General features: G+C 38.0%; 1 protein-coding gene across 1 annotated transcript in view; it reads left to right on the forward strand.

Moving 5' to 3' along the window:
* The window catches only part of ntm (neurotrimin), a 93,469-nt gene that overhangs the window by 14,375 nt on the left and 55,720 nt on the right, over positions 1–23,374 (forward strand). The window lies entirely within an intron of this gene.

Consider the following 23,374-nt stretch of genomic DNA (forward strand, 5'->3'; position numbering starts at 1 on the left):
ACTAATCAGGTTAACTGGCAACAGATCAGTAACATGATTGGCTATAAAAGTAGCATTCCCAGAGAGGCAGAGTCTCTCAGCAGTGACGATGGGGAGGTTCACCACTGCGAAAGACTGCGAGGGAAAATAGTCCAAAAATTTTAGAATAATGTTATTTAGACTATTTTTTTAAGGAAAGGCCTGCTCATTTCAGGAAAACAATGCCAAACCGCATTCTGCATGCATTACAACAGCAGGGCTCTGTAGTAGAAGAGCCCAGCTGCCAAACTGGCCTGCCTGCAGTCCAGACATGTCACTCATTAAAAACATTTGGCACATCATTATGAAAAATACAACAAATGAGACCCTGAACCCTGAGCAGTTAAAATCCTACATCAGGCAAAAATGGCACATGTCACTTTCAAAACTCCAGCAACTGATCTCCTCAGTTCCCAGATGTTTACAGAGTGTTGTTAAAAGAAGAAGTGGTTTACAGTGGTAAACATGCCCCTGTCCTAACTTTCTCAGTTTCAACATTTGATGTTTGTTTGTTTTCAATTAAAAATGGGTTTACATAAATTGTAAATCATCACATTGTCTTTTTATTTACATTTTATGCAGCGTTCCAACTCTTTTGGAAACAGGTTTGTAGATTTTCATTTTATTACATACTCTGACTGGATCACATTTATATTGATGTTATATTGTTTAAGTGTTCCATTGCAAGGTTATATTCTTGAGGGGTTGTGCAGCATTTTTCCCTAAATTCAGCCTGACAGAAATGGCATCCTTGGAAACGTCTGGGATATATTGCAATTTGAAGTGAACGTATCTGTGTTTTAATAAGGCATGCCTGCAGAGTTAGTGGCTGAACAGTGACTGAGAGAGGCTCTACTCGCACAGTGCATACAAAATATGTACCTACACTCTGTGACTGGGAATACTGTCTTGATTTGGTAAGAAAAAAAAGGGGACAATGCTGAAAGATAGTGCACTATTTGTCCTATGCAGTCAGCCCTGAAAGTAGCCTACCATATTGCAAGAAAAAAAAGGGACATTGCACATTCATTTCTTGTAAAATCACAGGATTAAATGCATTGATTGCGTACTCAAATTTTGTGAAGATTAAAAAATGTCTGAAAAACATGTGAAAATCATCTCCGTAACATACTATACGTTTATAATCGTGAAGTACAATGTGCTGCTTTTAATCCCTTGACACAGACCTTCCGGTCCCTCTGCTTTCCTTCTACAAGCTTTAAAGTTTATTAAATCATCGTATTTCACAGACAGAATCAGCTTGTTCCCAATTCATATGATGTTTATTATGAAATAAATACTCAAACAGTTTCTTATGGAGTGCCTCCTTTTTCTAATCTGTTTTTAAAGGACTTGTCCACAATGATAATTATGTTGTAATATAACTTGTCTTAAAAGAAAACATCTCCACATGCCCAGCTAGGTTTTGGTATTTTGACATTTAATGTTAACAATTGACGACCCAGTATGTCGATCTGTAAGAACAAAAGCAGATTCGTTCAACATGCTGTCTAAATGGTATTGGAACTCAGTTTCATTTTGTTGTCCTTTTACTGTGTAACACTTTGAGAACCTTTTACAGTATGAATGTATGACATAAAGTCTTGAGTCATAGAGTTGGCTGTTCACATTGTATTAGTGAGTAACCCCATGAGGATGCATGGGAGAGGAGAAAACAAACCTTTTCTAATTATGTAACAGTTCTTTTCTGTTCATTCACAATTTAATTGGAAGCTTTTTTTTTCTTTTTCTTTTTGTGTTTCTTTTTTTGTATGTTCAGAACAGAATACATATTATTTGTACTGTGGCCCAGATGACACAGATATGCAACTTTGATGAAACAATATTTTTGCATTAGTCATTTTTCTCTGCAGTCATTTTTTGTTTTATTCAAACCCAAGACCCAAGATATCCTACATACCCTTCACCAATATTCAGCCTGACATATTTAGTATCTTTAAAAGGTCTAGTGTTTGCATTCAATTCCATAGCTTTATTTTTTAGATTGATCTACCATCATTAAGTTGTATTTCTTCTTTCTGACTGTAGCAAACACAATTTGTGGCATGTTAAGAAATATGTTTAGGACTATAAAGCCAAGATGCACTGATGTTTTCTCTTTAATAGTCCTTCTTTTTATCAAGCTAAAAAATATCCATGGTAAATTAATGTTGCCTTTCGACCCAAACAAGCACACATGGTTGAGTCACCTCCTTGCATGACTGCCTGCTCACAAGTACCATGTTATATTATTCTAAAATGAGTTGGTATGAGAGACAAAAAGCAGTTATTTGTCAAAATAGGCTTTCATTCTCTTCTATTGAGTGAGTTGCATGAAGGCAAAGTGGTAGTCTAAAAATGCCTTCTAGAGAAAATAACACAAGCATGAGTTGCATATTAGGTGGAACATTTTGTTTCAATACTGCCTCCTCTGTAAACAGATGTTCTGAAGGTGAAGAAAGCCTACACACATCATTGTTAAATCGGCCGGAAACCACAACTATTTTTTGTTACAGACATGCAATAAACTGCGTTTCTTTGCAACTGCACTTGCTTAAACTAAATAACAGCAAAAAAGGAAAGAAACTGTTGTAAATTTAAACCATTGAAAGTACTGTACATCCCAATTTAGACATTACTTACTGAAGAAAGCATAATTATATCTTTTTTTAAGAAAAAAAAATCAAACATGACAACACAATGGGCTCTAATTTCCTTAACTCTGCAAAGCTGTGCCAAGCGCCAGGCGCTAATGTCTTTACTAGTTTCAGACTGACACAGTTGCCATTTTCCCGTCCAGCACCCATTTGGTTTAAATAACACCGAACTTTGTGCTCTGAGCATGTTGGTCATAAAATGAGAAGTGTTCACGCACCTTGTTGGCATATTGTGTGAACCAGCAGAGAGCAATTGTGTAATTGACCAACAAAAAACTGGTCTTAATGGTGGGTAGACAGGTAGACAACACCTGTACACTCTGCACGCAGCAGCGTATGCATCATTATTGTGTTGTATTATTTTCTCAATCAGCACACTAGCAGATTAGTTTCCTCTGTAGAGACGCGTTATTTCCTACAACTTGGCAAATTCCTAATTATAATCACAATTGGCTGAGGTGCAAGCACACCAGGCTCTTAAAGGAAATGGTGAGCTCATTGCACGTTATGCCCAAAACACACCGATGATTATTTATGGCACTAAGTACCACCCCTTTGCACCACATTATTTGTCATTAAACTAGCAGAAGTGGTTTTGGAAACACCCTCAATACACTTTAGACTTTTCAGTGTCCCTTGCACGTGTCCCAGCACGTTGAGTAAACGCGCATTGACGAGGCGCAATAGCCCAAAAGGATTCCATTGCAGCCCATTTCACTGCCGGTAGCTGAAGTGCTCACCCTCAATACTGGGCAAGTTTCAAAAAGTACTGTCCCCATTAGTCACTGATTACCAAAATGATGGGAAAATATGGTCGAATTTGAAATTTATCTTCAAAATATGCAAATTTGACAGACACATGACAGATTTGTCTCTCTTATTTTAGCGTGAGCCTCCAGCTCAAACGATGCTTACATCAGGTGGATCACCTCGGAAGAAACTTTGCCTTCAGCACTTATTTCATTTTAACAAATGAGTAGTGAGGTTTCTGCCACCAAATCCATTTATGGCTATACTGGCTGCTCAGACTTCATTGTTGGACCTCAAACTGGATATCAAACTTATGATATTCAAAACATGAATTAATAGTCACAAGACCTTGGAGGACAGAAATTCAGCACATTAGTTTTTGTTATTGATCCGTTCGATAGGCAATTTACACTCATAGCTTAATATAAAATACTGTAACATTATATTAATTCTCACTACCCTCTTGTGAGCTAAATGATTGTCGCTAAATACCTAAAGACTTAAATCTGTAATATATTGCAGATCGAAGTCAGATAGATAAAAGTCTTTCTATAATGTAAGCAGACTTTCTCAGTCACCGTCAACTAAACAACACGTAGTCTGTTAACCAAATGAACCTTCCTATTGTAAAATCGAACCAATAAAATCTAAATTTCTCTAATTCAACAAAAAATTAAACATTTCTGTAAAAGGTTATGTGGCTGATCCAACATTAAAACTATTTACCCAGGCGTTTTCCACCATGCCATCATGTTGGTGGAAAGCAGGGCCTTTATCTTGTGAGGTTATTGTTGCCTATGACTCCATGGAGGCAGAGCAAGCTGGGAACAAATTGGACAGGAATCTAACTGGCATGTGCTGCTCAGTAGTCACTGGTGATTCACTCCGTACAGGCTTGACTCATCTACTAAGGGGCCAAGCTAGAAAACAGGAGAGTTTGCACACTTTGATGCAAACATGTGTACAATAACTGTAGAGGAAGAGACAAGCGCGATTGACAGTCAACAAGTTTGGCAAAATTCACAGATGATTTGGTTTTAGCCTGTGGTTGAGCAGCCATCATCTCACTTGAACTTGTGCCTGTTTTTTTTCCAGGTACATTGTTTAGTGTCCACTCACTGAAGAATTATTTCATGATGATGCATGAAAAATAATTAGATGCATTTTAAACATGAGGATGAAAATTAGGGGAAATATGTAAATTTAATTTAAAATCTATGTTCACCACTTATGTGTTTTTTGTTAGAAGCCTCTCGCTGACCAGGCAGACAAGAATCAGGACATCCTCTATTTTTTTTTATGTAATTACGTTCTTTTTTTTCCCCTCCTCTTTGATGTGTAACACAGATATGCAGATACATACTATAAATAGTTTACTTTCTTTCAGCGTGGAGCCTTTTCCTGCAGCTGTGTTCTCCTCACTGTGATGAACAGCGGTGTGTGCATTTGATGTGGCCTTTGCCGTTCCATCTCCTCAGCCCTCATGGTTTCTACATGGAAATCAGCAGACCTCGAACAGATTTGTGCAACGACCTCTGGCCATGTCACCGGACCTGTGTGAGCAAATTAAGATGTTAGAGCTGGAAAAACCACAGCAACCTTTTGATGAACAAGTCATGCAACCAGTTTAATGAAAGTCAGTCAGTAATGGCATGGCATGTATCGAGGTCCTCACTTTAAGATACACTCTATTACACCTTCTTTGAGGCCAAGAAACTTTTCAAGGCCAGAGATCGAGCAGTGAAGTTAGTTAACCTTGTCCAGAGTCAGTCCTTTCCCCCACTTCCATGCTAGCCTAAAATGATGGGCCTCTCATACCAACCAATTAGGCCGTGTCATTTCTCGAGGTGTACAGGCCGCCAGTTTGATAGATCATGCACCAGAAGGATGTGGAGGGAAAGGCAGCCAAGCATGCTCTTAGGTCAGCTCCATCCAACATACACCAACCTCCAGTATCAGTCAGCCAGGGCTGTGATCAATGGGGAGGAAACTGTGTTGCTATTATTTATAGGATCACCAGGCCATTAGACCCAACTATCCACTTAGCCTTTGCCACTGACTGTTTCTGTGTGCCAGGCTAGAGAGAATTGGAGATTGAGGATGGCTGGCTAGCCCATATTATAGGAATCATTCTTTTCATTTATCTCCATCCACACTAAATTTACTCTGGGCTGCAGTGCTTATGATACAGCAGTACCAGCTGGATTTGAGGGAGGCAATGGTACGCCAATAACAAAACCACATTCGGTCATGAAGCACCAACATCACTTGTACAACTTGCATGTTGCACGCATGCTTGCACAGTTTTAAAAAGTTGGCAAAGCTAAGGTGAAATGTAGACTCAAGCAACTAAAATAGACATATATGATGTCAGTATTTCTTTGTTACTAGCATTGTAATTAACACGAGAGACAACAGAATCAATACCTTTCAGTAACAACAATGTAACAAAACATAAACATGTCATTTTCATTGTTTTTTTGAGAAAAAAAATGGCATGCATGCCAACATATTGTTCTGATGACCTTCCTCGGGGCATTTCATGCTCTATTATTGATCTACTAACGGAGATCGTTCCACTGACTCCAAACTGATGATTTATCTTTGTTTTGTATTGAGCATACTTCTCAGCAAACACAAGTGTTTCCCATAAAATTGCCTGCCTGTATGATACCAGGTGTAGGGATATGGGTATTACCTGATATGTATTACCAAAATCTGCTACTGTGTCTGTGGAAAATATATATTTAGAAACCAGGATATACAGTACTTGTCTTCACTACCGAAGGCTGTCAGATGTATCAATTATTTTTCATGTTGGTAAATAGACAATATGTAGACGGTTCAACTGTCCTAAACAGACGTGTTTCAGGTGCAGAAGCAATGAGTATACAGACGGCTTAATGTCACATTTCCAACAAGAATTCTCCCACTTCTTCAAACTTATCTATAATCATAATTATAATGATACAATTAATAATAATTCATTAAAACAAAAAATAATCTCCAAGATAGTGTTCTACTACCACTTAAGCAGATTATTAATGTGTAAACATTTTAGTTTAAAATTAAGACTCATATGCTGTTTAAAAAAAACTTCCAAGAATCCGGGGAGTAACACGAGCCTGATAGAAGCATTTTTCCTAAACATAGCCACATTAGACAAGTGCAGTAGAGGATCAACTTCACCTGGAGGATTGGTGTGCCACGGCATTTTAAGGGGTAGAGGAATTCATTAGAAAAAAAAACAACGTAGATTTTCTCTGAAATAATTTGACACAAGTAATCGGCCTCCATCATTGTTTATTCCTTATTTAATTAGACTTTGCTTTTGATATTTGATTCAACAGAATATTTGAAACTGCTCCAGCTGTTTCAGGTTTGAAAGGTGCCTTTTCCACACTGCATGTTTCAGCTATTTCCAAGGGTATTCAATAGGATTCAGATCAGGCCTCATGAAAGCCCACTTCATGATAGTCGAATGTTTTCCCCTGGGTTCCCTAAGCCTTGTGTTCTGGGACATTATACTGTTAAAGGTATGGTGTTCCCCTCTTAAAAAATGCATCTTCTAATTTGTCAACGAAGAATTGGTGTGACTTACACAAATATTTTCTCCCAGAAGGATTGTGGCCTGTCTTTTGCAATTTAGCAAATTCCAGTTTTAAAGTTTTTCTTTCATCCATGTCATCTTCCTGAGTTGTCTTCGATTAAAAAGCAGTGCATGCTGCAATCAGACACTGATGTACCAAAACCTTGGTTAGCTTATATCTGCTTGAAGGTTTACTTGTTTTTTTGCCTACTATCATCACCATCCTTCTGTTCAACCTGAGGTTGATTTTCCTCTTGCAGCCGCATCCGGGCAGTTTGACTCCAGTCCCGTTTACCTTGAACTTGTTAATTTTTTTTTGCAACTGTAGACACAGAGACATCAAACTGCTTTGATGTGCTTTCATTCCTTTAACTTTAACATGTTTGTATATCATTTTGTTGTTCTTTCTCTCTGCTTTGCTTTCTCTGCTCCATGTTCAGTGTGGGACACCCAATGATACCAAACAGCAGAGTGACTACTTTTCTCTATTTAAATAGGCTGAATGAGACTATGATACTAATTAAAGAAAATAGCTTGTATGGGGGTACCAACAAATCTGTCAAGGCCATAGAATAATATTTTTTTATAGGGAGCTATAATTAATCTTTTTTCATACTTTCTTTGCTTTACTTAATGACGTGCCAAAGGCATGCAGGTGCAGATAGATGAAGGATGTTTTTAGTGAGCTGTGAAGTGTACCAACAAATTCATCCACTATTGTAGGTTATTAGCAAGCACCTTTCTCCCCTTTACATTAGAAACAAAAGTTGTTTTGCGTTCTGTGTTTTCAATGGGCCCTTTTAATTATTTATGTTGATTGAATTCAAGCTGCAGTCTAATCTCAAGATCATATCATATTAGGTATTTGGTGCTCAGCGCACAAGAGACAATCGATTTGTCCTCTGAGTGCATTTTAAGTGCAACCTGATGTCATGCACTGGAGAGAAGGTCGGTTTAAATTTCTCCTGTAGGCTCTAGTTTGGATGATGTAGAGTGAGAGCGGCACACAAACTGCTGCTAATATTAGTGTGCATGACTAACAAGTTGTTAGGTCGTAGAAATTGAAATTGCCAGCATTAAAATCCAAAACTGAAAAAAGAAATCAAGTTAGTTTCTTGTTAATAAAGAATCACATATTAGAGAACAAATAAAGAAACGTGTCTGTATGATTACCTCCTTGGTATGTTTGTCTCTTTCAAGTTTGAATTGTAGAATTATCTGTCATATTTATTTTACTTTTTTGATGTGTTCAATTATTGTTTACTGATCTTTAATTCAAGTAAGTTCTTTACAAACCCTTTAACTTATTTACGTATAATTTACTCCTCAGTACACACTGTATTTACTGCACATAGGTTAAAATTCTCCAGAAATCCTTTCAACCATGGTGCAGCTGAGCAGGAGTCCTGACTTCTTTCGAAGGGGGTCTCCCCAGTTATACGAGTCACTTCCCTAACAGATGTGTTGGATCCACGCTGTTGTGTTTTGACGTGTTATGATGTGCGTGAGCCGTGTTGTATATGTTACTGAAACCTATCGGAGGAGATGAAAGACAGACAGTCTCTTTGGTGGTCTGCTTGCTTTCAGTTGGTTGAAACAGATCTAGAATTCCAAAAGGGAAATGACAGAGAAAGTGAAGAAACAGCCAGCAAGAGAGAGATCAAGTTTTTTCTAAGTAACCCTGCATGTGACATGTTAAGTAGCACGCGTGCACGCTGGAGATTTGAACCATGGATGACAGCGAACAAAACAGCAAGAGCAGTCATGGGGATACGGCTTGAGACAATAAATTATAACAATGAAAACTCTGTCAAAACCAAGTATATGACTGGACTGTGAAAAAGTTTGAGGGCTTTTTATTTGAAATGAGTCCTTTTCATGTTGCTGTACTGGACTGTAGTGGTGAACGGGGGAACTGAGCCTTAAGGCAAAGTTCTCTGCTTACCGATTTTCTCACTTAGGGTCACGAACTCTATGGAGTGACCGAAACAAAAAGATTGTGGTGTGGCTTGGAATCTCCCAATATAAGCTCGAGGAAGTTGCAATGAACAAGGACATCTGGACTTCTCTGCTTTCGCTGTTGCCTCTGAGATGAGCTTTTCATTTTACTGTCGGAGCATTCAGCCGATCGATGGTGAAACTTTGATCCGTCAGTGACAGATATTCACATTTATAGGGACGGCCCTGCATACCATTCAAAAACAAGTACATTAGTTCCGTTTAGAAAATTCTTGATGACATTGTTAGTTTCTCATCGCATGTCTCAAGTTGGGCATGGTCTACTGTCAATTTTATTAACTGCTTTTGCAGCAGGAGGATGTTCTTTCTTGATGACATTGTGAGCGTCTTGTCTCACATCTCAAGTTTTGTTTTCCCTTTCATCAGACAAGGCTAAACTATCTGCAAGATTAGAATCACGGCCTTTAATGAATTTTGGCCCGTGTGGGCTGATAAATGAACCAAAAGATTCCTGAATAATGGACTAGCTACTTGCTGAATCTCCCTTGACTGAAAAATGTCAGACGAGTTCTAGCCATTAGCGAATTTAATACTTTAAATGAGCAGTGTGGCTTGGAATCTCCCAATATAAGCTCGAGGAAGTTGCAATGAACAAGGACATCTGGACTTCTCTGCTTTCGCTGTTGCCTCTGAGATGAGCTTTTCATTTTACTGTCGGAGCATTCAGCCGATCGATGGTGAAACTTTGATCCATCAGTGACAGATATTCACTTTTATAGGGCCGGCCCTGCTGTTGCATACCATTCAAAAATAAGTACATTAATACAGTTTAGAAAATTTGACCAATCAGTCAAACACCTACTGAGCTCAGACAGATCCTGAAAATGGTTTAAACAATTCCGTCACTCATTGCAACAGTTTGATCAATGCTGCGCTCGCTGAAGCTCATTTTTCACTCCTTCACTATACAATTAAATCATGAAAACTGGATTTTACAAAACTTGCTTTGAATGGTTTGAATGATTTAGTCTCAAAATAAGCCACTTTCTATGTATTTCTCAAACACATACTGTAATAGCCAATCACCCTCCTGCCCTTTAACACTTTTTAAATGTAGTTTTTGCCAACCTGAGCTCTTTCATGTTAAAATTAAAAAAAAAACAGTCTTTATAAACCAGATGATATTGCTTTTTGATTCCAATTAATTCAAAATGAGGCATGTTACTTTTGTGAAATATATATTATGCGTCCTCCATAGGACATTGATGTTTGAGGTCAAACCCATTCCATACTGCATTATTTCTAAAGCTGTATGCAAAAGCTTGGCCTCGCTAAACCATTTACATTGCCTGAAAGTATGTAATACAGTCATCTCATCAGCAGAAACAGTTGAGATGAATGATATTTGGCATGTGCTCTTGACAGATGACCTGGCCCATGAGGAAACTTTGAAGGTCTAAAATGTCCCAGAATGACAAGTGAACTGCCCTGGGCTTCATTTTTTCCAGACCCACAACCCTCTTTGAACTTTGTGACTTAATAAGGTGATGAAAGGCCGGTGGCAAGAGGCACTGTCATTTATATGTATGTGTGTGTGTGTGTCTCTCTCTCTCTCTCTCTCTCTCTCTCTCTCTCTCTCTCTCTCTCTCTCTCTCTCTCTCACTCTCTCTTTATACACTGTAAGAACACATACTTCTGTTTACTGAAGCTAAACCAAATAACTAGGTCCTGTGATTCTGTCATTATCAAAAGACAAACTTAATCAATTCAGAGTCCGAATTGTGAGCTAAAATAATGAACGTTCTCTGAGGAGTTATACAAATCCTGTTGGGCATGGTCTACTGTAAATTATATTAACTGCTTTTGCAGCAGGAGTATGTTCTTTCTTGAGGACATTGTGAGCTTCTTGTCTCACGTCTCAAGTTTTTTTCCTTTTCATCAGACAAGGCTAAACTATCTGCAAGATTAGAATCACGGCCTTTAATGAATTTTGGCCCATGTGGGCTGATAAATGAACCGAAGGACTCCTGAAGAATGGACTGGCTACTTGCTGAATCTCCCTTGACTGAAAAATGTCAGACAAGTTTTAGCCATTAACGAATTTAATACTTTAAATGGGCTCCTTTAATGTCTTTTAGTTTTGTAGCGGGGGTAGGGGTGGGGATGGGTTTTTGGCATCTGATTCATCACATTTACTGTACGTGCCGCAAAGTTGTTTATATGAGACAAATGGAAGTGGGTGCTTCAGCAAATTTGGCCTGATGTGTAGAACTGTGAGAGCATTGCTATTATTCACAGGGGCACTTTTATCCCCAGCTGAGCTTTGTGTCCAGCTCAATTTAGCAAAGTTTATACTCTTTCGCAGACACTGAACCTCAATTAATATCAGAGGAGCTGCTGTCTATGTCCTATCCGCTTTGTCTTCTCCATTTTTTAACGTGTAAGGGCAATTTCAGTTCAAGACCTATATGTGTTCATTATTTTAATCAAATTCTATTGTATTTTACAGTACTTTCTGTCCATGTTTGACAACTTTGCCTGTGCTAATTGTATGTTATGTCTTGGTAACGTTGTGAAAGACGTTGTATGGCAATACATAATATTGCATTGCAATGCATTTAATTCTAATTTACTCTTTTTTTTTTTCTTTCAAAATTTGATTTTGGATATTACACAGCAGTAACTGCTTTTGTACCAGTACTACTATTCTGCACAACAATAATAATGAGAACAATGATAATAGGAAACTGCTGTAGTTCTTTTGTTACTATGAGAACACATGCAAAGCAACTGTGCCTGCACCGGTTATTATTCTCTGCTATTCATGTGTTGTTTTTAAAAAAAAATTCAGCCTTACTTAATTTTCAAAAGTACAGATTTGCTCACATCAGCTTTTATAAGTGATAGCAGCCTTAGCTAGTAGTATCATCTCCATTAAAAAGGTAATTTATAAATGTGTTCAAAGGGTAGGCATGCATCACATTATGCAATGTAAGAGACTTGTATTTTTTATCACTGACATGCACCCAACAACAAATATTGTACAGGCATGCAATATTTGCATCTGCAAACACTTCAACAGCAAGGGCTGTTTCCTTAATCACTTTGATCTATTTAAATTAAAACAAAAATATTGTGGTCAAATGAGGCTTCAGAGTAAAGTAAAGAAAGTAAGCAGATTCATTTTTCATGTTTCACTGCCTAAAATCTGACAGGTGATTCATTTAGTTTGATACCATGTAGAGGGATGTATGATTGCTTTGTTATGTCTGCTGTTTGCCAGCATGAGTCACTCAGTTTTAATGTATTATATTTACTGTCCATCATTTTATTTGAGTGTCTGAATTCTGAGTGAGTAAATGTAAGAAGTGTCCATAAGATGTGCACTGCTCTCTGCTAATAATCCTACAATGCAATGGTGCATATTTTATAACGATAGTGATTCTGGCAAGGTTGACTTTAAAGGACATCGGTGTTTTTGGCAATAGCGAGGGGATTGAAATGCCAACCATGCACTCATTAACTATCTTTAAGATTTTTTCCTCAATGTAAAATTGTAAATAATTTGGGGATTTCATCATCTACAGTACATAATATGATAAAAAGATTCAGAGAATCTGGAGAAATCTCTGTACGCAAATGACAAGGCTGAAAACCAACATTGGATGGTGGTGATCTTTGGGCCCTCATGTGGCAATGCATTACAAACAGACACAATTCTGTAGTGGAAAACATAGTTTGCGCCAAGAAACACTTCTGAAAACCATTGTCTGTGAAACTTAGAACTTAACTATGCAAAGAAGAAATCAGATGATCCAGAAACACTGCTGTCTTCTCTGGACCCGAGCTCATTTAAGATGGACTTAGGTGAGGAAGAAAACTGTCCTGTGGTCTGATTAATCCAAATTTGAGATTGTTTTTGGATGCTGGATCCTCCAGGTTAAAGAAGAGAGGGACCATGCAGCTTGTCATCAGCGCTCAGTTGAAAAGCCAACATTGAAGATGGTACAGCAATGGATTAGTGCACATGGCATGGGTAGTTTGCACATCTGGGAAGGCACCATTAATGGTGAATGATATATTCAGGTTTTGGAGCCACACGCTGCCATCCAGACAACATTTCTTTCACAGAAGGTCCTGTTTATATCAGCAAAACAATTCCAAACCACATTCAGCACGTATTAATCTGCATGGCTCTCTAGTAGAAGAGTCCGGGTACTAAACTGGCATCCTGCAGTCCACACCTGTCACCCATTTTTAACATTTGGAGTATCATAAAATGAAAAAAATACTACAAAGGAGACCCTGAACTCTAGAGTTGCTGAAATCCAATATCAGGCCAGAATGGGATAACATTTCACTTCCAAAACTCCAGAAACTGGTCTCCTCAGTTCCCAGACATTTACAGTGTTTGTAAAAATAAATGATGTAAAACAGTGATAAACATACCCCTGCATGCCAAACTTGCCATATTCAAAATGAACACATATTTTTCACAAAACAATAAAATTGTTGTCCTGTCATTTTACACAATGTCTCAACTTTTTGGGGGAAACGTGGTCGTATTTATCTCTTGTAATTCTATCAAAATCCGACATTACGAATAAAACAAAATTAACTTTCACAATCAGAGGCTCCAGATAAAAAAAAGTATCAAACAGAACAAGCCTTTACATGGTTCAGAAAAGCTCAAGATGATGCATGAACAACTAACATCATAATGCTCCATAATTCTCACAATCAGGACCTCCTCTCAATCAACAACCTAATGTCTGTATAATTGATGTGCAAACAAAACGTAATTCAGCCTTAAATCAAGTTTAAAATATGAACCTTTTTTAGATTTTGCCTCTGCTTTTAAGCTGAACTGAACTGCATAACTAACAACAAATCGCTGATAACTCACAACATGGGCCAGCGCAGTAGTCATACAAATAACTCAGCTGTTACAAGGGATGCAATGTAGTGATGAGGAGTTGACTGTTTGACCGAGTAATGCGCCCTGGAAGATGTCCAAGGTTATATATTACAATTGTTTAAAACTCTCAAGTGCTGTAGTTTTTAATCACGTCTGCCAAGGCAACGTAAATAAATGCGATTTTTGAGAGCTGAAAAAGTAAAGTTGATAGTTTTTGATGCATTAAGACGTGAGGTCTGAAGCTGCTTTTGATAATGAGGAGAAAGCTGTTGGCTCAGAGTCTATTGAAGTAGTCATACTGTATGATTATTTTTCTATTTGTTTCGGTCAGTGTTGTGGTGATGAATTATATCTTTCAGATGCATTTATGAATCATAGTGTGTCCAATACTTTGTTCCCTTTTCTTCCTTGTGTAAACTGAGTTTCCATAGCTTTCTATTGTGGCACCCTTCTTCATCTATTCAGCCATGGTATATGTGTGTTCATTTTTAGGGTGAAGTTCAAGGGACAATCTTGCAGATGAGTTTAGAACCTGTGGTATAATATACACATTCAATAATTTGCTCGGTTTGTTTTGTTCAATTTGTTTTTTGGTAATTAAGGAGAGGCAAGAAGATAATACGCCATCATCTGTTTGTCCTTGCTGGGTTAATTTATTCTTTTAAAACTGACTTTGGTGAACTTCACTGTGCTCAATGCTTTTCTTAATTTCTTAATTCCTGCCGACCGCAATAAGACTGTACAATAACTCACCTCTGGCAAAATCCATCACATAACAATAACACTGTTGACTGTGTTTATTGGTTGTTTGTATTTATTATATATAGATATATACTGTACTGTATATACTGTGCATTTTATATTTATATTTTGTAGTTTTTGCTGCTATTTTACTGCAATTTTATTGCTTTTCTATTGTTCTATTACTATCTATTGCTTCTGTCTGCTGCTGTAGCGAAAAAAAATTCCCCTCGGGGATTAATAAAGTAACTACCTAACCTAACCTAACCTAATTTATTTCAAGACTAAAATAAATATCAAGATGACAAAGAAAAAGTGTACGAAATGACAGTATAGCTAAACATTATATATACCTGGCTGACAAAAAGAAAGGACCTTTACCCTGACAGACACCGGAGATTGCCATTGATTGTTGTTTGTTTCACCCTCCATTTCATCCATGACTTTGCAGTTCTGCCATTTGAAAGGCGGTTCAGATGCCCGGAGTCTTAAACTATATCCTTGTACAGCCAATGCTCAGCTTGAGACTGGCAATAAGCCAGGGACAATTTAAGCAATCTTTTTAATGCATCCATACTGCATGACCTTCGCAAAGTGCCATGATACAATTCACTTTAGCTCAGCTGCTGTATACTGTACAGCGCAGGACGTTATCTTATTACTGAGAGTCATGCTTTGTTTGTGTGATATAAGGTTGAATAGAATATGTAACCATGTGCAGCGTTCTACAGTTAACATTCAAGATTCAAAGGGCTTCATTTGTCACATGCTAATACAGTATGACCATGAGTCAAATTTAAAATTAGATAAAGAAATATTGTGGATGAAAATCCAAAGATAAAAGCATAATGAGTGTATAGTATAGAGCCCTCAAAGAGTATATTAACTATACAGTGAAATGCAACTGACATCACCCAGTGTGTGAAAGTATCACAATCCACAGGCAAACGGATTACACTGGCTTACTAAGAAATTCAACCTCGTATCAGCAGCAAGAATCTAAAAGGCTAAATTGGAATTTGCCACACAAAAAAAGTACAAAGACAAGCCAGAACGATTTTGGAGAAAAGTTTTCTCGACAAGTGAAACCAAAACGGTCCTTTACCCAAGTGATGGAAAACCAAGAGTGGAGACAGACATGAGGCCCTGATGTAAACCCTTCCAGCTCATCAGTGAAACCTAGAGGTTGTGTCACGGCAATCTTTATTCATGATGGCAGCAGCAGGATGAATTTAGAAGTCTACATTCACATTGTGTGGCGATGTAGAAATCAATTCCTCCATCTGTTTGGCTGAACTTTTATCCTGCAATAAGACAATGAGCCCAAACACACTTAGCGTCAACCAAAGCTTTTATCAGTGACTAAAACACGAGGGTCTCAGACTAGCCATGTCTGTCTTCAGTCTACTTTTCAGCAGGTAAAATGCTCACTAGGGTTATATCTGGTGACTTAGAGTGCCTTAACAAACATCAACTCAGCACACTGGCTTGGAAGGCCTGGGAAAGCAATTCCAATGAAGATAATACCGTTTTAGTTATGTTAGTATCCGGTCCCGGCAAACTATCACAGCATCAATGGGCAATGCAATCAAATATTAGATTCCTTTGAAAATAATAATTTAACTTACCTCTGCACATCTGAAAAAAAACAACATTATCTGATTATAACTGGTTCTGGATTTTTGCTCTTAAATGAAAACATCTAAAGTAGTGAAAACATCAGTTTCACTCTAGTGTAAGAATACTTCTGCAGAGCATGATAAACAATATGAGTATACAAATGCTACAGTTTATGTTAGCTCTGTGTATGTTTTCTTTTGTATAAATATACAAAAAAAGGTCACGTCACTGCTGCAAGAAAAAATATGCAAACACATTTTATACAGACTAAAATAACTAAATTTCCCTATCGCCAGATTTATAAAGTCTTATCTAATCTTATTTTACACTGAACTGTATGCTAAATCTTACCTAGCTTTAGCTTTGTATGCAGCCTCTCAAAAGCTATAGCTGCTGTAGTCAGTTAACTGTTACTCATAGAGCTGTTGTATTTCAGGCAGAAGGAGAAATAGCTCCTATCAACTAGGTGTTATTGAATTACTTGAACAAAAACTTTTGGGATGTGGACATGTTGACATATTAAAGACTTGAATTTCTTCTGCGTTTTTTTTTTCTAGTTCTTTGACAGTCGTTTCAGCCTCATGCCATAGTAACGGGTGCTTTGGTGGGGAGATGGGGGGGGGGGGTTAAAGTTAAAGTAAGGAAGCAAGTTTTCCTTTGTTGTTGAAGTAGTAGCCAACTGGTCTGAAGTCATTTCTTTTGAAAACTAATATAATGTCTACTTAGAAGATGTAGAGGAACCAGCACGTTAGCAGCAACAGCTCCATCTGGTTCTACACAGGAGGCATGTTCACAGGTGTGGAGCGCAGGGAAATAACTTTGACTATATTGACGTTGCCTGTGTAGATGTTGCAGTGATTCAAATTGGGGGAGTTCTGATCTGTTAGGCGCATCCAAGTTGGACGACTGAAGGCGCAGCTGAAACACTTTCTACGCAGACACAATTTAATCACTCTTCACTTAAGCCAGCTTAACTAATGAGCCGAGCATTCTTCTTACTTTCTATGACGTGTTGCATTATAGTCACACAAGTATCGCTGCATGCCTTTCAACAGTCCATGTTAAGAGCGTTCCTCATGCAAATATCACAGAGCACATTTATTCCACCCACATGCTACATGCAGATGAATATGTTGACACAGAATGTTCCCTAATGAATGGATGGTTTGGGTAAATTAATGGCTCCATCAGCACTGCTGGTTAGGCTTAATACATCACTGTGATTACAGATGGGCATTAGGCAGCTCGAGTGGCTCTTTTTTCATTAGGTTGTGACAGCAACTGTTTATCTGCTTTGTTTAACACGGAGATGGAAAACGTGAATACTTACTCATAGCAAACAGAATTTGTGTTTTGTTTTGATTTTAAATGGGGATGGGACATGTTTCTGTGTCAACCACAATGAGCAAACCATTACTGCATTTAACTGTGATATACAGTAAATGATCGTCTGACCTGTTTGCAGTAATACATGCTTTTATTAAAAATGTATCAAGTGCTTTTACTCAACATATTTGCCAACTCTGAAACTTATGAACAAAACATTTATATAAAATGCAACTTTCTACAGTGCTTTCAGTCACGAGTACAACTGTGATGTTTGACCTCTTGCTGCTTTGTATAATACTGTAGGCTAAATACAGTTGTTACTTTGGCTGAAGGCTTGTAGTGGTGTGAGCAGAACATTTAGTATTTCATAAGTATATTATTGCATTATTGTAGGTTCAACAAGCACGGTGTTTGGTTGATCAAACTACAAAGCAGAATCTGATGATGAAAATGCCATTTGTGGCTTCACAGGAAGAGAGTTTTGAGTTGGAATTTGCTTGCTGACCGGCAGACTTAGGTGTGGAGTTTCTATGTTGTCCTTGTGCCTACCGTGCGTTTTTCTCCAAATGATTTGGCTTCCTCCCACAGTGCAAAGACGTGTTTTGCTGTCCTCGTCATATGTCCTGAATATGACTTGACAGCCAGATAAACGCATTCCAAAAATCAACATTGTGAAGACTGTCGGCTTCTTGTCCACAGGTTTAATGAAATTAAAGAAGGGTGAAACTAAAACACACAAAACACATAATCAAAATTCTGTGTGCTTTCACACGTACAGATACACACAATGTAAATACATCAACTCGATCTCTAACATAAATTAAAGCTTTTCAGGTTTTAACTATCCTTGTGATTTTTAACTTCAAACATAATTAATTATATCAAACTTTTAATATGTATTCAAACCAGTGCAGTCATCAGCAACAGAAATTCACCAAACCTCCACCACAAACCCAATACCGTCCAAAATAAAGCTCTTTAGCTGTAGACATGGACAAACAAGGACAAAATACATACCTACGATGCCACCATTAGGCGTCAGATACATGCAGATGCCACTGGTTTAGCTCAGATACAAACAATTATGATTGCTGTCAATGCCATGCTTCCCTACTTCCTTATTACTGACTTCCTGTGACTGACTTCCTGTGACTGACTACAATAACTACAAAACTCCTTTAGAAAAACAACCACAAGACTTCCAATGCACCAACTCAACTGTAACAGAACATGTGTGTTCAAATATTTGTTGAATCTCAAAATTGTCCATGGGTGTGAAGTCTACGTCTTTGTGGTGGCCCCCGTTACTGACCGCTGACCTGTGTATCCCCCGTCACCCAGTGTCAGCTTGGATAGTCTCCCAGCTCTCATCCCGCTGCTCTCCATGGATGTGTCCTCTTCTCTCCCTCTTAATCTTGCCGTGTGGGAAGGTTGCCCTCTTTCTCTCGCTCCCTCAGTTACTATCTGCTGTGGTAGAATGACAAGTGAATTAGTAGCCTGCTGTTAGATAATCGTATGCATGAGGTGTGGCATAAGTCCTTTCTTGCAACTGTCAATATTATTTAGAAAAAATATATAGTTTCTTTCTAATATTTAACTTATATTCCAGTTAAAGTGAATATAGAAATTAAGCAATGCACAAGACATATATTAGTCCCTCCAGGAAATCACGTTGCAAGCTTGCAATTTTGCAAAATTGATGGTCATTGTCCTGTAAGTTAAAAAAAATAATACAACAAAAATCTCTGTGATTGTCTGAATGCTTATATCCTAGAACAGGATTACATATGACTCTTTATTGGGTAGTTGTTTAAAAAAAAAAAAAAAAAAAAGAAGTTGCCAATTCCTGCCATTTTACTGCAAAAAAAAAAAAAAATCACTTTAAATTGCAAATTACATTGCTAGAAAAGACACAGAAATATTATGCATTTTTGAGCGTCACAATTACAAAGAAAACTTTGGGCAATCCTTGGGGGACTGATATATCATTGCTCCACCTTATATACTTCAGTGCCCTAATACTTTATGACTTGTCTTGGGGTGGCTGTGGCTCAGATAGCAAAACGGGTGGCCAACTAATTGGAAGATTGGCAGTTCAATCCCTGGCTCCTCCTATCCACATGCCTAAGTGTCCTTGGGCAAGACACTAAACTGAATCCCGATGGCGTAGCATTGTTTGTGAATGTATTCCTGATGGCGAGCACCTTGCGTGGAAGCTCAGCCTCAATAGTGTGTGAATGGAAAACAGTGTAAAGGTGCTTTGACACCCCTTAGGTGTTAAATCTAGACAAGTGCAGACCATTTGACATGAATAAGCTCAAAACATTTTGTGAACTGCCTTGACAAGGCATTCAATTGAACACAGATAAGGCATTTGACATTGATGACATCAAGCACCAAAGTTTAGATTGGACTTGCAGGAAGTAACCTTTGTGTCCTGTCCATCACTCCATCTGAATTGTATATATATATATATATATATATATATAGTGAATATAGAAAGCAATTTTGGCATTGACACGGACAACGGTATTAATAAACACAACTAATTTGTGATTATTTTCTGTTGTGATACAATAAAACATGCTTACATGCTGCCCCTGTAATAATAACATAAGGCCGCATTTGAATGTTTTCTTTTATCTCAGCTGACCTCTGTAATGACACAAGAGCCCCGAAGCAAACTTCACAACAGTGAAAAAATGCACAGTGGTTATCATGTTCAAGTTCATGTTTTCTGCTATGTATGAATACAGCCATCATGCCGTCTGTGTGTAGCTTGTTTTGTTTTTTTGTAACTCTATGGTGCTAATTGGAAGGTGCAAGTCCAAGCTCGTCTTAATCTTAATCGAAAAAAGGATCTTATTCAAAATATTTTTCAACGTTTATTAGGATAATAATTGTGCGATACATATATCGTGTTTCAACCAAGGCGTCCAGTCATCATTGAATAATGGTATTGAAAACATGTCAGTAACACCAGTGGAAACACTGAATCAGTCTCATAATTGTTTTTAATAAATGTTTGTAGTCATATAAAAGCGAATACATTTATTCAGTTAACTTTTGTAACAGTAATTTCAAAACAAGCATCGCTTTAAACAGATGTATGGTCGCCTGTGTTGACATTCTGCATCGCTCTTAGTTTAACAACGCAGCAAAAAAATAAAGTGCAGTGATTTGAAAAACAAAATGAGATTTGGCTCAAGGGCTTTTGGAATATTGAGGAAATTAAATCAGAACTCACCTTTTTCATCCCGCCTGAGTTTGCAGGCCTGAACGGTGTATCAGCTGGTAATGAGTAGGAGTCAAAGCGATTTCACACATAACGTCTCTGGAGTGGGTTTATTCTGCAGGGATCAGCTAAACAAATGAACGGAGGAAAGACCAGCTACCAAATTTGGAAAGTGTAGTGCACTATTAAACAGAAAAAAAACAATGCACTTTCAAAAATCCAGTATATTTTATAACTTCACTAAGATCTGTTTTATTATCGTTTAGAAACATCATCAGAGACTGACTCCTGTGAAACACATGTACGAGGGTGATCAAAACGTTCAGAGAGCGCACATCAACGTTTGTGTGAAAGTTTTGGGAAACGGAAAGAAGAAGCAGGGAGACAAATCCGGTGAGCAGGCATGGTGGGGAGATTGTTGTCGTGAGCAAGAAATAGTCATGGGATGTTTTTCCACAGACACTTCAGAACGTTACAGGAGAACTTGATTTTGCCTGAGCTAACGCGCCTTTTTTTTCAGTTTTGGACATTCTGCCCTGCGGAAACACAAATGTTACATAAAAACACCTCTCCAGGCTCATCACTTCACTAATGTAGTCTTCCTGAGGCCTGGCTTCTGATTTGCAGAGTTAGACACAATATTGTGCATCTTCTGGTCATGCCCACTGCTCATGCACAACTCAGGCGCTGATCTTGATCAAGCAGTGAAACTTGGAGAACTTACTCATGAAGATAATAGCTTGTCCGTGCTTCGAGCACATCATGGTGCGGCGCACTGTTTGCACCCAATTTGGGACTTTCTGATCCAGCTTTATAAACCTCTATAAACACATAATGGGCTCCATCATGTATTTTTATTTGTTTGTTTCTTTTATGAGAAAAATAAGTGTTTATTGGAAATTATAACTTTGTAACCCTGATACAGTGAATGCTGGATGGTGTATGCAAATAAGTTCACAATTTATCTAAATAACTTAATTTGATGGGTTCAGGAAATTATTTGTCAGACGTTTAGTTAACTGAAGTGTGAAAGTGGGTAACATTTCTAAAATTGATTTGAAATGTAATTGAATGAAAAAGAAAAGTGTTTTTTTTCACACCACATCCTTTAAAGGTATAAAAGGTTGATCAAAAAGTTTCCTGTTGCGCACAACAGCACTGTGATGTGCACAAAGCAGGGGGAAGATAACGCTGGTGAGTAACCCTGTTTCAGCGCTTGATCAGTATCAGTACCTGAGTTACACGCGTTTTTGTCGGCACTGGTCTGGGCGCTTTGTTGATTTCTCTGTGGACATGAGCACAGAGTGCACATCAAAATATGTGTCAAACTCAGAAAATCAGTTACAGAGAACCTTGAAATACTGAATGCTCAGAAAATCAGAAGCCACAAAGCAATGAGCCGGCCGAGGTGATATGAGTGACTTTGTGTTTCCAAGAGGCAGAAGGTCACTGTCCAAGACCAAAAAAGACCAGCGTTGGAAACAAGTTTCTCATCATCAACAACATGATCGTTGTCACCCCAACTCACTCTCTTGGCTCTCTGCTCCTTCTTTTATTCCCCCAAAATTTGACACAAACTTTAATGTGCGCTCTCTGTTCAAGTTGCATGTGCATGGAGAAATCCCAGACCACTGGTCACAAAAACAAAATATGTGTTGATGTTGATCAGACGATGTTCACTTACACCAGTCTTTTTGATACACCCTCCTATGTAACACTCTTTCTTTTGTTGGAGTATTTTAAAAAGCATAATTTCATAAGCATCATCCTCATTTCAAGTGCATTTAAGTCATTAGAAGATAATCTTAATGTCTTCACTAGCTGAATGTTGAAAGAGATGAGGCTTGTGTCCCTGCTAGCAAAGCTACTGATGTCACGGTGTTAAACGTAAACTCTTCTGATCTGCAGAGTCAACAAACTCTGATGGCGACATCTAATTGTGGAGCAACAAATGTCACGTATTTTTAATGATCGACACATTACTGTCAGAACACACATTTGAAGGAGAGCGAAGAATCTGTTTGCTTATGGTTACAGTCCACATCCCAAACTGACGTCTTCCCTTCTCCTCCACTTCTCACGCTTTTGAGGGGATTGAGAATTTATTTGGATTAAATTTTGTTTGCCATGTGTGCAAAAGCGATAAGAGGAGAATATATGGTATGTAAAATATTTATCCCTTCATTTTTCTTCTTGTTGCTCTCTGGGGGGGATTTAGCTGGTGAGGCACACATGTGTATAACAATAACAAGTCACATCAGATTTTCTTTTCAATAAAGTTCTAAAAATACACGTCCTTCCAATTAGCCGCTGACGAATATAAAATAGCTGTTGTCAAAGATAGACAGGATATCACCGAGGATATTTTTCCATTTCCTGCCTGAACAAACCCTGATGAACGTCATTGCGCCAAACGGTCACACGAAGCAGGTTAACAAGTCACCATGTCAACTCAGTGTTTCTCAATCCAGCTACGACACATGAAAGAGGAGGTGTTTGCAGCATCGGATCAATCGAAGACATGGAGAAGTGTACTGACAGCAGAGCGACATATTTCA

This window comes from Brachyistius frenatus, unplaced genomic scaffold, assembly GCF_029030835.1.
Source record: "Brachyistius frenatus isolate BFR_SWC_R1_liver_20210118 unplaced genomic scaffold, ASM2903083v1 Contig_121, whole genome shotgun sequence".
NCBI classification, from domain to species: Eukaryota; Metazoa; Chordata; class Actinopteri; family Embiotocidae; genus Brachyistius; species Brachyistius frenatus.